The sequence below is a fragment of the Ranitomeya imitator genome, chromosome 4 (genome assembly GCF_032444005.1).
Source record: "Ranitomeya imitator isolate aRanImi1 chromosome 4, aRanImi1.pri, whole genome shotgun sequence".
NCBI classification, from domain to species: Eukaryota; Metazoa; Chordata; class Amphibia; order Anura; family Dendrobatidae; genus Ranitomeya; species Ranitomeya imitator.
Window position 1 is genome coordinate 10,046,970 of NC_091285.1, and position 15,362 is coordinate 10,062,331.

Genomic DNA, 15,362 nt, shown 5'->3' on the forward strand with positions numbered 1-15,362 from the left:
TCCTCCTCTGATCCTTTTATTAAAACAATTCTTCACATCCTCCTTTCATCAGACAGATTATTGCATCCTCTTCTGATCTTTTCATGAAAACGATTCTTTCTATTCTCTTCTGATGTTTTGATGAGAACAATTCTATGTATCCTACTCTTATTCTTTAATCAGAACTCTTCTTCACACCCTCCTCTTCTCCTATCATTTGAATGATTTTTCACATCCTCCTCAGATTCTTTCATTGGAATAGTTCTTCACATGCTCCTCTACTTCATTCATCCGAAAGATTCTTCACTTCCTCCTCTGATCCTTTCATCAGTGATTCTTCATATCCTCTTCTACTCTCTTTATCAGAACAATTATTCGCATCCTCCTTTGATTTTTTTCATCAGAACGATTATTCACATCTTCCTCACCCTTTCATCAAACAGATTCTTACATACTCTCCTGATCTTTTCATGAAAACGAATATTTACATTCACTTCTGATCCTTTAATTAAAACAATTCTATGAATCCTTCTCTGATTATTTTATCAGAACGATTCTTCACATTCTCATCTACTACTTCCATCATCAAGATTCGTTACTCCCCTGATCTTTGCACTTTCTCCTCTACTCTTGTCATCAAAACAATTAACATCCTCCCTTGATCTCTTTTGTCAGAACAATTCTTTACATCCTCCTCTGATCCCTTTTTTTAGAACGAGTCTTCAAATCATCCTCTGATCCTTTTTATCAGGACGATATCTCTCATCTTTCTCTGATCTTTTATAAGAACTATTATTTATATCGTGCAACATGAAAAAATCCACGCCGTACTTAAATTAATGAACACCTGTCTTCATTATCATGAGTGCCCTTCCAATACTGCTGGCGCACGGGAAATATCCAGCAAAAAAGAATTCTGGCGCATAAATGCGTCAGAGCAGTTTTATTACCTTCACCGTCTCTATGTGATACTTAGATTTATATGAAATAAGGATTGAAGATTTTATTTGGACGTGCCAACCTTCTTTTTTCAGTTGTAGTCTTCATTTCCTCTCCCTCTGATCCCTTTTATCAAAATGATTATTCACATCCTCTTTTGATTCTTTTCCATCAGAACGATTCTTCACCTCTTCCTCTAATCACTTTTATTAGAGTGATTCATCATATCCTTCTTTAATTTTTTTCCATCAATTCTTTACGTCCTCCTCTGATCCCTTTTATCAGAACGATTCATAACATCTTGATCTTATTGTTTCTTCAGTCCAATTCTTCACAGCTGACCACTTTATATGATTTTTTTTCTATCCACAAGATTCCCTTTTACTGTATGTTTTTTTTTTTTATTAGTCAGACCTTTCTTTTACACGCTCCAGACGACTGCACAAGCAAATCATCCCTCAAGTTTGAAGGATTTTGAAAGCTAGGCCCTCCTGACCATACCTTCTTCTAAGTCACTCCATTCATTTGATGTTCACCTTGTCTTGTGGATTCACAGTGAAACTAATCCACAGAAAATGGATCACTTGATTTTACGCTCTACTCCTTGGTCATGGGTCTAATTTCCATACAGAGTTTTTGATAAAATAAAAAAAGCGTAAAAAAAAAATCCATCCCACTGCGACAAGGTGTACCCAAATCAGGGTAGTCCCAACTTCTAGTATTAAAACCTTACCATGTGTCAAAAGATGACCTCAATGTCGTAAAAAGTCGTATTGGCTGCCGGATCGAGACGATAACATCAGGCAATCCTCTGATCTTCAATTATTCCAAAACTTCCCGGACGGGTTTTATTCCAGCTGATGTGTTCCTATTTGCGTGACCTTACCTGCCCCATAAATTTCAGACCTTTTTATCTCTTTTGCACGTATGACGACGCGTGCAGGTATGAGTGTCATTATTATTATTATTATATGTTTTTTTAATCACTTTTTAATTTCATTTTTTGGGCCATAAAATCTTTAATCATTCACTTGTTTTATTGGATCTCAGGAAAAGCTGCAGCTAATGATGTTGATATACCCTGACCATAAAAATTCCCATTTTAACCCCGCACTCTCTGGGCCTGGCATGTACCCATGGCCTGTAAGTGCTGAGGTTGTACGGCGCCACTTTAAACATGGCGGATACGAAACATAAAAGTATTTAGATGGCAGCCGGTCCTACGGGTCCGGTCTCTCGAATGAGGGCAGGACACTTGACCCCGCAGTCTCCCATGACCTGAGGTGTTCACACCAACCCTACACATCAGCTGTCTCCCCTCCTCGGACCCAGCTCCTCTCACCTGGCACAGAGGACCAAAGCTGTAACCGCTGACGAGGGCGGGCATGTTCCTTCTGTCCCTCATGAACCCTGTTCCTCTGGCTGCTTTTATCTACATCTTTCTCCAACGCTCCTCTGTCAGCCTCCTAGTCTTCCCCACAGGAGCAGATCCACCATATTACTTCTAAGATGATTGGATCCGAGCGGGAGGCTCAAGTAGTGTAGAGCAACAATGGAGGAAGAAGGCAGCGACGAGAGGGCACCTGATGTACCTGTACAGGAGAGGAAGATGTCTGACACCCCCTGATGATATTTCCAGTACTTTATTAATGAGATCAGCTTCAGGAGAGCATAGACAGAAGTCTGAAGATAAAACTGTGGGTTAGTGGGGATCCAGAGACAGCGCAGGAGTTGTAAAGAGACAGAGGTTACGTGTAGGCCAGAAATTGGAGCGTTGGTGAAAAGATACTGGCAGGGCCGGACTGGCCATCTGGCGTTTCTGACAAATGCCAGAACAGCCTGTCTGGTCATGGGCCACCTTGTCTGCTACATTGTTAACAGAAATATTGGTTTGCAGTAAATCTTGCTTTCCTCGATGCAGGGAAACATTAGCAATATATCACATCTGGTGCTTGGGGACGGGGACAGCATGGGCCTCTGTGATTTCAAATGCCAGGGCTGAATTTAAGTCCCAGTCCGTACCTGGACACTGGACTTACCGGGCCTGGGCCGCTACTTAACTTCTCTGTCACTGACGCTCTGGGACACCCGGCCTGGGCACTTCCTTTGTCTCACTTATTCTGTCCCATTTTGGCCTGTTTCCTCTTGGAGTTATAAACGCTGGGCCGTACTGCTAGGCGTCCTTTCCCGGGACCCGTCTACGATCAATCACTCTGCCTTTCAGTCACTTCTCTCTTTCTGTCCACAAGGATCTTCTGTCATGGGTCCTCTCACATTAGGGACACCCAAATCATGCACCACGGCTACAGTATAGACCTTAGATCTACTCAAGACGCACACTGGGCCCTATCTGACGTTCTGACAGGAAACTGTCTCTGTCCCTTTACCTTATCCCTGTCCACTCTGGGCTAGTCCCAACCTTTAACTCTCCCTACCATCGGGCAACACACAATACCAACATCATTAACGCATGTCACTATTCACATTACATAACACAACAATACACTTGTTCTTCAAGGGGGAATGTGGGCAGTATGTCCATCTCCTTACACATTTCTCACAAGACATGTGCCACCACCTGTATCCATGAAGAGTGTAACTCTGTGTAAAGCAGAAGTTATGGAAAATAAGCTTTATACATGCTAAACATTTCATCAATTCCACCCTGACTCCTCTGATACCTATAGAAGGATGATCCTTTCCTGTGGAGCTGGTGGAGGTAGAGTAATGATGTGGGAAGGTTTTACATCCTTCCTTGCTAAAATGCTGGGTCCTGGGATGCTGCAAGTTTAGCAAAGATGGAATTATGTGTGTCCAGAGTTTGATTTATGCCAGTCATGTCCATTGTTTTGTTTCTGTATCTGTGTAAATGTATTCTCCTATGGATGTTTTCTTTGTCTTTTAGGCCTATCCATATGTGATACAACATATTGGATGTATACCAGTCATGTCCATTGTTTTGTTTCTGTATCTGTGTACATTTATTCTCCTATGGATGTTTTCTTTGTCTTTTAGGCCTATCCATATGTGATACAATATATTGGATGTATACCATCAATATTCACTACTGCCACTAGATGTCTCTGTAGGACCATAGACGGGGAGGGGAGTAATCTGCAAAATACGGTATACACAATTTGTCGAAATTTTCAGGTCCCTGAATTGTAATGCAGATGCCCCAGGAGGAGCTGGGAAGGGAAAACTTTTGCTCTGATCCAAACATTAGGTCAGAGGAACAAGGGTTGTAAAGTCTGGTGTCTGAGCTAATTTAGAAGCCTATTTAGGTGTCTAAAATAACATTGGGGTCTGATCTGGGGTCTAATTTTGTTTCCTGGGGAAAATAAATGACTAAACACGTCTCAGCAGAATTCTGCAATCGTCCGGAGAAGTTGTCATAGTGGTCTGGGCAGGGCAGTGAAGAAAAGTCACTGTACTTATTTGTGCTGATCAGTTACTGCAATATGTATCATTTAATGCTGTAGAATTGTATATGATAAATTACAACTAGGGGGCGCTGTTCACAATGGAACTTCTAAGGAAAACTTTGCAGCAAAGTGGTGAAAACTAAGTAATACTGCAAGTAGTTAGAGGTGAGCAATGCTGCGTTGTAATAGAAGGTGCATGCGCCATTGCACTGAGAAGAGCTGAGACTGGCATGTGGCATGTACTTAAAGAAGGCATAGACTTCCCCTTTAAATTTTTGCAAAAGGTAAAGGCATCTTTTAGGCATTAGTCTCCTGGTTTATTACTCAGTCACAAGCAGATGGCAGTGCCAGAGTCCTCACACCCTCACCCAGTGGGGATGGACGCCGGTCCCACGTGGGATCGGAACGCACCTGGAGAGACGGTTTGTTTCGAGAATAAAAGCATGAAGTCTGAGAGGAGTGAAAGGCTCGGGGTGCGGTCGTCTGCTGCCATCGTATTAGTGCTGGCACACCGAGTATAGCAGGTCCGCACCCATAAACCCAGCCAGCCCCCGGCTCTGAAGCTCAACCTATGGCTCAGCCAAGATGGCAGCGACCAAGCCGTCATCTGCCATGTCATTCCTTTGGGACCCCCACTCACATTGCTGGGGGGAGGTCAATGGGGGCCTGAAGAGAAGCCCGAGCAGGACCCCGCTCCTTCACTGTCTCTGTCACAAATTGGCAGCTGAATTTAAATGGTTAAACAGCCTGCGGCAGGCAATGCCACTAATATACCTCAGAAAAGTCATAGTCTTTTTAACCCATTAGATGCCTCGTCATCGACAATCGCAGCCTCTAAGCGGTTATACAGAGATGGGATTTGCTTCTGTCACCTCAGCCGACTCCGCTGTGGCACGAATGTAGGGTGCTATAGGTTGCCATGACAGTCAGGCCTAGCGAGCCTGTAATATGAGCAGGCATAATATAGGCAGTGGCATATTTATGGATAAGAGCAGGGCCGCCTCCAGGTTTTTGTGGGCCCCAGGTGAAAGGGTTTCAGTGGGCCCCTTTAACACATGAAGCACAGATAAGAAATATAGGTACATTGCATGAGTGATTTCTATTGTAAATTCTACAATACCAAACATATAGCATAATGCACAGCCCATAGTCCTCTATATAGTATAATGCACAGACCATAGTCCTCTGTCATGATCCCAATGGCAGGGGATCACTAAAGGACAAGCACAGATACAAACAAGCTCTAGGGCGATGGAACCTGAGCTGACCGCGACCCTGAACCTAACACACAAATAAAAGTAGCCGGGGAACGTGCCTACGATGATCCTAGACGTCTCGCTCCAGCCGAAGATCTAACTTCCCCTATTAGAAGAAACACAGACCTCTCTTGCCTCCAGAGAAATCCCCCACAGAAATAGCAGCCCCCCACATATAATGACGGTGAAATGAGAGGAAAGCACATACGCAGTATGAAAACAGTTTCAGCAAAATGAGGCCCGCTAAAGCTAGATAGCAGAGGATACAAAAGTGAACTGCGCGGTCAGCGAAAAACCCTTCAAAAAACCATCCTGAAATTACTTGAACTCATGTGCCAACTCATGGTACATGAGGAGCAATTTCAGCCCACTAGAGCAACCAGCAGCAAGAATCACATATCTGCAGGCTGGACTAAAAACCAAATAAAGCAAAACACCAAAACAGGAAAATCCAAACTTAGCTTGACCAGAAGGTTCTAGGAGCAGGGAGCAGAGGTAACAAGACACACTGGATACATTGATAACCGGCGAGGAAATGCCAGCAAAGCCAGGTTAAATAGGAAACTCCCATATCCTGATGGAACAGGTGGAACCCAGAGACCCAGGAAAGACAAGTCACCCAGTACCATCAGTAACCACCAGAGGGAGCCCAAAAACAGAACTCACAACAGTACCCCCCCCTTGAGGAGGGGTCACCGAACCCTCACGAGAACCACCAGGGCGACCAGGATGAGCCCTATGAAAAGCGCGAACCAAATCATCAGCATGAACATCCGAGGCAACCACCCAAGAATTATCCTCCTGACCATAACCCTTCCACTTGACCAAATACTGGAGTTTCCGTCTGGAAACACGAGAATCCAAGATCTTCTCCACAACATACTCCAATTCTCCCTCCACCAGCACTGGAGCAGGAGGCTCAAGCGAAGGAACAACAGGTACCTCATACTTCCGCAACAACGACCGATGGAACACATTATGAATAGCAAACGATGCCGGGAGATCCAAACGAAACGACACAGGGTTAAGAATTTCCAAGATCCTATAGGGACCGATGAACCGAGGCTTGAACTTAGGAGAAGAGACCTTCATAGGAACAAAACGAGAAGACAACCACACCAAGTCCCCAACAAGAAGTCGAGGACCCACGCGGCGACGGCGATTAGCAAACTGCTGAGCCTTCTCCTGGGACAACTTCAAATTGTCCACCACATGACTCCAAATCCGATGCAACCTATCCACCACCATGTCCACTCCAGGACAATCAGAAGGTTCCACCTGACCAGAGGAAAAACGAGGATGAAACCGCGAATTACAAAAGAAAGGAGAAACCAAGGTAGCAGAACTAGCCCGATTATTAAGGGCAAACTCGGCCAGCGGCAAAAAGGTAACCCAGTCATCCTGATCAGCAGAAACAAAACACCTTAAATAAGTTTCCAAGGTCTGATTAGTTCGTTCAGTCTGGCCATTCGTCTGAGGATGGAATGCAGACGAAAAGGACAAATCAATGCCCACCTTAGCACAGAACGTCCGCCAAAATCTAGACACAAACTGGGATCCCCTGTCAGAAACGATGTTCTCAGGAATCCCATGCAAACGAACCACATTCTGAAAAAACAGAGGGACCAACTCAGAGGAGGAAGGCAACTTAGGCAAGGGTACCAGATGAACCATTTTAGAAAAGCGATCACACACAACCCAGATGACGGACATTTTTTGAGAGACAGGGAGATCCGAAATAAAGTCCATGGAAATGTGCGTCCAAGGCCTCTTCGGGATAGGCAAAGGTGACAACAATCCACTGGCCCGAGAACAGCAAGGCTTAGCCCGAGCACAAACCTCACAAGACTGCACAAAAGAACGCACATCCCTCGACAAGGAAGGCCACCAAAAAGACCTGGCCACCAAGTCTCTAGTACCAAATATTCCAGGATGACCTGCCAACGCAGAAGAATGGACCTCGGAGATGACTCTACTGGTCCAATTATCCGGAACAAACAGTCTCTCAGGCGGACAACGATCAGGTTTACCCGCCTGAAACTCCTGCAAAGCACGTCGCAAGTCTGGGGAGACAGCAGACAAAATCACCCCATCCCTAAGGATACCAGAGGGCTCAGAATTTCCAAGGGAGTCAGGCACAAAACTCCTAGAAAGAGCATCCGCCTTCACATTCTTTGAACCTGGCAGGTATGAAACCACAAAATTGAAACGAGAGAAAAACAGTGACCAACGAGCCTGTCTAGGATTCAGACGCCTGGCAGACTCAAGGTAAATCAAATTTTTGTGATCAGTCAAGACCACCACACGATGTCTAGCACCCTCTAGCCAATGACGCCACTCCTCAAATGCCCACTTCATGGCCAAAAGTTCCCGATTACCAACATCATAATTCCGCTCAGCCGGCGAAAACTTTCTAGAAAAAAACGCGCATGGCTTCATCACTGAGCCATCGGAGCTTCTCTGTGACAAAACCGCCCCCGCTCCAATCTCGGAAGCATCAACCTCAACCTGAAAAGGGAGCGAAACATCTGGCTGACGCAACACAGGAGCAGAAGAAAACCGGCGCTTAAGTTCCTGAAAGGCCTCCACAGCCGCAGGAGACCAATTAGCAACATCAGCACCCTTCTTAGTCAAATCCGTCAAAGGCTTAACAACACTAGAAAAATTAGTTATAAAACGACGATAGAAATTAGCAAAGCCCAAGAACTTCTGTAGACTCTTAAGAGATGTAGGCTGCGTCCAGTCACAAATAGCCTGAACCTTGACGGGATCCATCTCAATAGTAGAAGGGGAAAAAATATACCCCAAGAAAGAAATCTTCTGGACTCCAAAGAGACACTTTGAGCCTTTTACAAACAAGGAATTGGCCCGCAGGACCTGAAACACCTTCCTGACCTGCTGAACATGAGACTCCCAGTCATCAGAAAAAAACAAAATATCATCCAAATACACAATCATAAATTTATCCAGATATTCACGGAAAATATCATGCATAAAGGACTGGAAGACTGAAGGAGCATTAGAAAGTCCAAAAGGCATTACCAAATACTCAAAATGGCCCTCAGGCGTATTAAATGCGGTTTTCCACTCATCACCTTGCTTTATTCGTATAAGATTATACGCACCCCGAAGATCAATCTTAGTGAACCATTTAGCCCCCTTAATGCGAGCAAACAAATCAGTCAACAATGGCAAAGGATACTGATATTTTACGGTAATCTTATTCAAAAGACGATAATCTATACAAGGCCTCAAGGAACCATCTTTTTTGGCCACGAAAAAAAAACCTGCTCCCAAAGGGGACAAAGATGGACGGATATGTCCCTTTTCCAAGGACTCCTTAACATAATCCCGCATAGCAGTATGCTCTGGCACTGACAGATTGAACAAACGACCTTTAGGAAATTTACTGCCTGGAATTAAATTTATAGCACAATCGCAATCCCTGTGAGGAGGAAGCGAACTGAGCTTAGGCTCCTCAAAAACCTCCCGATAGTCAGACAAAAACACAGGAATCTCAGAAGGAGTAGATGAAGCGATAGAAATCGGAGGTGCATCATCATGAACCCCCTGACAACCCCAGCTTAACACAGACATTGATTTCCAGTCAAGGACTGGATTATGAGTTTGTAACCATGGCAGACCAAGTACTAGAACATCATGCAAATTATACAGTACCAGGAAGCGAATCACCTCCTGATGAACGGGAGTCATACGCATGGTCACTTGTGTCCAGTACTGAGGTTTATTCATAGCCAAAGGTGTAGAGTCAATTCCCTTCAAAGGAATAGGGACTTCCAGAGGCTCCAGACTAAACCCACAGCGATTGGCAAATGACCAATCCATAAGACTCAGGGCAGCGCCTGAATCCACATAGGCATCGACGGAAATGGATGATAATGAACAAATCAGAGTCACAGACAGAATGAACTTAGACTGTAAAGTACTAATGGCAACAGACTTATCAACCTTTTTTGTGCGTTTAGAGCATGCTGATATAACATGAGCTGAATCACCACAATAAAAGCACAACCCTTTTTTCCGCCTATACTTTTGCCGTTCACTTCTGGACTGAATTCTATCACATTGCATTATCTCAGGTGACGGTTCAGACGACACCGCCAAATGATGCACAGGTTTGCGCTCCCGTAAACGCCGATCAATCTGAACAGCCATAGTCATAGACTCATTCAGACCAGCAGGCGCAGGGAACCCCACCATAACATCTTTAATGGCCTCAGAAAGGCCATCTCTGAACTTTGCAGCCAGAGCGCACTCATTCCACTGAGTAAGCACCGACCACTTCCGAAATTTTTGACAATAAATTTCTGCTTCATCTTGCCCCTGAGAGAGGGCCAACAAAGCTTTTTCAGCCTGAATCTCTTGGTTAGGTTCCTCATAGAGCAAACCCAATGCCAGAAAAAACGCATCCGCATTAAGCAACGCAGGGTCCCCTGGTGCCAATGCAAATGCCCAATCCTGAGGGTCACCCCGCAGGAAAGATATAATTATCTTGACTTGCTGAGCAGGGTCTCCAGAGGAGCGAGATTTCAAAGAAAGAAACAACTTGCAATTGTTCCTAAAATTCAGAAAACGAGATCTATCTCCAGAAAAAAACTCTGGGACAGGAATTCTAGGTTCAGACATAGGAGCATGTACAACAAAATCCTGTATATTTTGAACCTTAGTGGCAAGATTATTCAGGCTGGAAGCCAAACTCTGGACGTCCATGATAAACAGCTGAGATCAGAGCCATTCAAAGATTAAGAGGAGGAGGAAGTAGCCAGGCTGCAATAAGGCTAGGCAGCAAACTCTGAGGGGAAAAAAAAAACAAAAACAAAAAAAACTTCCTCAGACTACTTATCCTCCTACTTCAGCCAATACAATTAACACTTTGTGGGCCGGTTATACTGTCATGATCCCAATGGCAGGGGATCACTAAAGGACAAGCACAGATACAAACAAGCTCTAGGGCGATGGAACCTGAGCTGACCGCGACCCTGAACCTAACACACAAATAAAAGTAGCCGGGGAACGTGCCTACGATGATCCTAGACGTCTCGCTCCAGCCGAAGATCTAACTTCCCCTATTAGAAGAAACACAGACCTCTCTTGCCTCCAGAGAAATCCCCCACAGAAATAGCAGCCCCCCACATATAATGACGGTGAAATGAGAGGAAAGCACATACGCAGTATGAAAACAGTTTCAGCAAAATGAGGCCCGCTAAAGCTAGATAGCAGAGGATACAAAAGTGAACTGCGCGGTCAGCGAAAAACCCTTCAAAAAACCATCCTGAAATTACTTGAACTCATGTGCCAACTCATGGTACATGAGGAGCAATTTCAGCCCACTAGAGCAACCAGCAGCAAGAATCACATATCTGCAGGCTGGACTAAAAACCAAATAAAGCAAAACACCAAAACAGGAAAATCCAAACTTAGCTTGACCAGAAGGTTCTAGGAGCAGGGAGCAGAGGTAACAAGACACACTGGATACATTGATAACCGGCGAGGAAATGCCAGCAAAGCCAGGTTAAATAGGAAACTCCCATATCCTGATGGAACAGGTGGAACCCAGAGACCCAGGAAAGACAAGTCACCCAGTACCATCAGTAACCACCAGAGGGAGCCCAAAAACAGAACTCACAACAGTCCTCCATAAAGTATAATGTACATTCCATAATCCTCAATAAAGAATAATTCATCCCATAATCCTCCATAAAGTATAATGCACAGCCCATAGTCCTCCATATAGTATAATGCACATCCCATAGTCCTCAATAAAGTATAATTCATCCCATAGTCCTCCATATAGTATAATGCATCCAATAGTCCTCTCCATACAGTATAATCCATGCAATAGTCCTCCATATAGTGTAATGCACCCAAAAGTCCTCCATATAGTATAATGCACACCCCATAGTCCTCCATATAGTATAATGCACATCCCATAGTCCTCAATAAAGTATAATTCATCCCATAGTCCTCGAAATAGTATAATGCAGGGGTGTCAAACTGCATTCCTCGAGGGCTGCAAACAGGTCATGTTTTCAGGATTTCCTTGTACTGCACAGGTGATAATTTAATCACCTACACAAATAATGAGTTGATGATTAAATTATCACCTGTGCAGTACAAGGAAAACCTGAAAACATGACCTCTTTGCAGCCCTCGAGGAATGCAGTTTGACACCCCTGGTATAATGCATCCAATAGTCCTCTCCATACAGTATAATGTATCCAATAGTCATCCATATAGTATAATGCACATCCCATAGTCCTCAATAAAGTATAATTCATCCCATAGTCCTCCATATAATATAATGCATCCAAAAGTCCTCCATATAATATAATGCATCCAATAGTCCTCCATATAGTGTAATGCATCCAATAGTCCTCTATATAGTATAGTGCACTCCCCATAGTCCTCCATTTAATGTAATGCATCCAATAGTCTTCCATATATTATAATACACAGCCCACAGTCCTCAATAAATGCACAGCTCATATTCCTCCATAAAGTATAATGTCTCCCATAGTCCTCCATATAGTATAATGCACAGCCTATAGCCATCCATATAGTATTATACACTCCTCATAATCCTCAATATAGTATAATGCACAGCCCTAATTCCTCCATACAGTATATTGCACACCTCATAGTCCTCTATTGAACCAAGAAACCTGGAGCATATAAACCACAAAGAAGTATACCAGAATTGTAAAAGATATGTTTTTAATTAAATTAATTCATATTCAATAATATAAATACATATATCAACAAGGTTGTATCAAGTTATAGAGCTGGTATCCATCTCAATCTCATAGTCTTCTATATAGTTTAATGCCAAGCCCATAGTCCTCCATATAGTATAATGCACAGCTCATAGTCCTCCATACATAATGTTCAGCACATAGTCCTCTATATAATATAATGCACCCCCCATAGTCCTCCATATTCTTCCATATAATATAATGCACCGCCATATATAATGTACCCCCCATAGTCCTCCATAGTCTTCCATATAATATAATGCACTGCCATATATAATGCATAGCCCATAGTCATCGATGTAGTATAATGTATAGCCCATAGTCATCTATTTAGTATAATGCATCTCCATATATAATGCACAGCCCTGTATTCATCGACATAGTATAATGCACCTCCATATATAATGCACAGCCCATAGTCATCCATGTAATATAATGCACAGCCCATAGTCATCTATATAGTATAATGCAACTCCATATATAATGCACAGCCCGTATTCATCCACATAGTATAATGCACCTCCATATATAATGCACAGCCCATAGTCATCGATGTAGTATAATGTATAGCCCATAGTCATCTATTTAGTATAATGCATCTCCATATATAATGCACAGCCCTGTATTCATCGACATAGTATAATGCACCTCCATATATAATGCACAGCCCATAGTCATCCATGTAGTATAATGCACAGCCCATAGTCATCTATATAGTATAATGCAACTCCATATATAATGCACAGCCCGTATTCATCCACATAGTATAATGCACCTCCATATATAATGCACAGCCCATAGTCATCCATGTAGTATAATGTATAGCCCATAGTCATCTATTTAGTATAATGCACCTCCATATATAATGCACAGCCCATAGTCATCCATGTAGTATAATGTATAGCCCATAGTCATCTATTTAGTATAATGCACCTCCATATATAATGCACAGCCCATAGTCATCCATGTAGTATAATGTATAGCCCATAGTCATCCATGTAGTATAATGCACCTCCATATATAATGCACAGCCCATAGTTATCCATGTAGTATAATGTATAGCCCATAGTCATCTATATAGTATAATGCATCTCCATATATAATGCATAGCCCATAGTTATCCATGTAGCATAATGCACAGCCCATAGTCATCTATATAGTATAATGCATCTCCATATATAATGCCAGCCCATATTCCTCGACATAGTATAATGCACCTCCATATATAATGCATAGCCCATAGTTATCCATATAGCATAATACACAGCCCATAGTGATCCATGTAACATAATGCACAGCCCATAGTCATCCATGTAGTATAATGCACCTCCATATATAATGCATAGCCCATAGTTATCCATATAGCATAATACACAGCCCATAGTCATCCATATAGTATAATGCACAGCCCATAGTCATCCATGTAGTATAATGCACAACCCACAGTCATCCATTTAGTATAGTTCACTCCCCATAATTATCCATGTAGTAGTATGGCCACCATGTACTCACTGATTTTAAAAAATAAAATAAATACTCACCTCCCATCTGCTCCCCCGCCGCACATCGTCCTCTTCTGAAGCCGGCAGCTGACTTTAGCGGGCAAGCGACGGGAGCGCATGATGTCATTGCGATGCGCCCTTGGTCACATGCACACCAGCGGCAGCTGCTGGCCTCCGATTGTCCGGCAGCGTGTATTGCCTTGCATGGTGCAGCGTGTATTGCCTTGAATGCTGCACTACACTTCAGCTGAATGTGCGCCCTCAGACGCACATCCAGCTGAAGTATTTGCTGCCACAGGCAGGCCCCTCAGCTTCCAGGCCCAGACACTTTGGCATTCGCTGCAACTGCGGTAGTTACACCCCAGCCGATGGCGAGTGGGCCCCCAATTTGTCCAGAGCCCCAGTAGTCGGCACAACATTTTGAGGTGGGCAGAGGTGTCTCCCAGGTAGTGGCATATTGCTTCCAGGCCCCCCTCCTCCCGGAGTGGGATTCGACCATTCTCCAAGTCAATTGTCAAACTGACGGCTGGCAAGGATAACTTGTTATCAGACATGAGTACAACTGAAGCCATGACCTCCGGCAATCACAGTCAGGGCGATATTAGCAGTCCGATAAGGTCAGCTGATCACGCCATTGATGTCACTTCTGCGCCACAGAGGAGGTGGGCGGCGGCAAGGTAAGCGCTTCAATGGAGCCAAAAACAGGAGGTTTTTTAGCGTGGGGAATCTTGAGTAGAGTACAGTATGGGGAGGGAATATGTGAGGAGACCATATGGGGGGAAATGTGGGAGGAGACAGCATCGGGGGAGAGTGTGAGGGGACACTATGGGGAGAAAAGTGTGAGGGACACAATATAGAGACTGGGGAGGGTGGGGTGGCAGTATAAAGAGGTGGGGCAACATAATGGAACAACGTGAGGGCTTGTAGGGAGGAGACAGTATGCAGATAGGGAAGTGTGAGGAGGGGGCACAGTATAGAGACTGGGTAGTGTGATCGTGCAAAATAGAGGGTAGCTTGGGGGGAACATACTAAGTGGGGACAGTATGTAGAGGAGTATAGTGTAAGGATGGGGCACATTATAAAGACAGGGCAGTATAGGGGGGACGCAGTGTGAAGGGACCATATAAAGAGGGAGCCAAGCTTGGAAAGAAGAGGACACTGTGTAGGGAGAAAATTGAGAGACAATTATTGAGGAGCGCAGCTTAGGGCAGATATTTTTATTCAAGAGCATTAATATTAAACTGTTAAAATTAAAAGTTTGCAGAGACGAGCTATTCATGTGAAACGTTACTATGGCATTTGGACAAGATATAAAACAGCTCCAGTCAGAGAAGATGTCATCTGTAAGGTACCTGGATGCAAATGTTTATTTGTAATACTGATTACATCTCATCAGTATAGTGGTTTCTTTATGGTCCACAGTCTGATAATGGCTGCTAACAACTCCCAGTATCACTTTACCATTTTTAAGGACAGTTGTAGGTTCAT

General features: G+C 43.7%; 1 protein-coding gene across 4 annotated transcripts in view; it reads left to right on the forward strand.

The window, feature by feature from the left end:
• Positions 1-15,362, forward strand: part of LOC138675030 (sodium- and chloride-dependent betaine transporter-like) — a 63,525-nt gene that overhangs the window by 10,093 nt on the left and 38,070 nt on the right. The window lies entirely within an intron of this gene.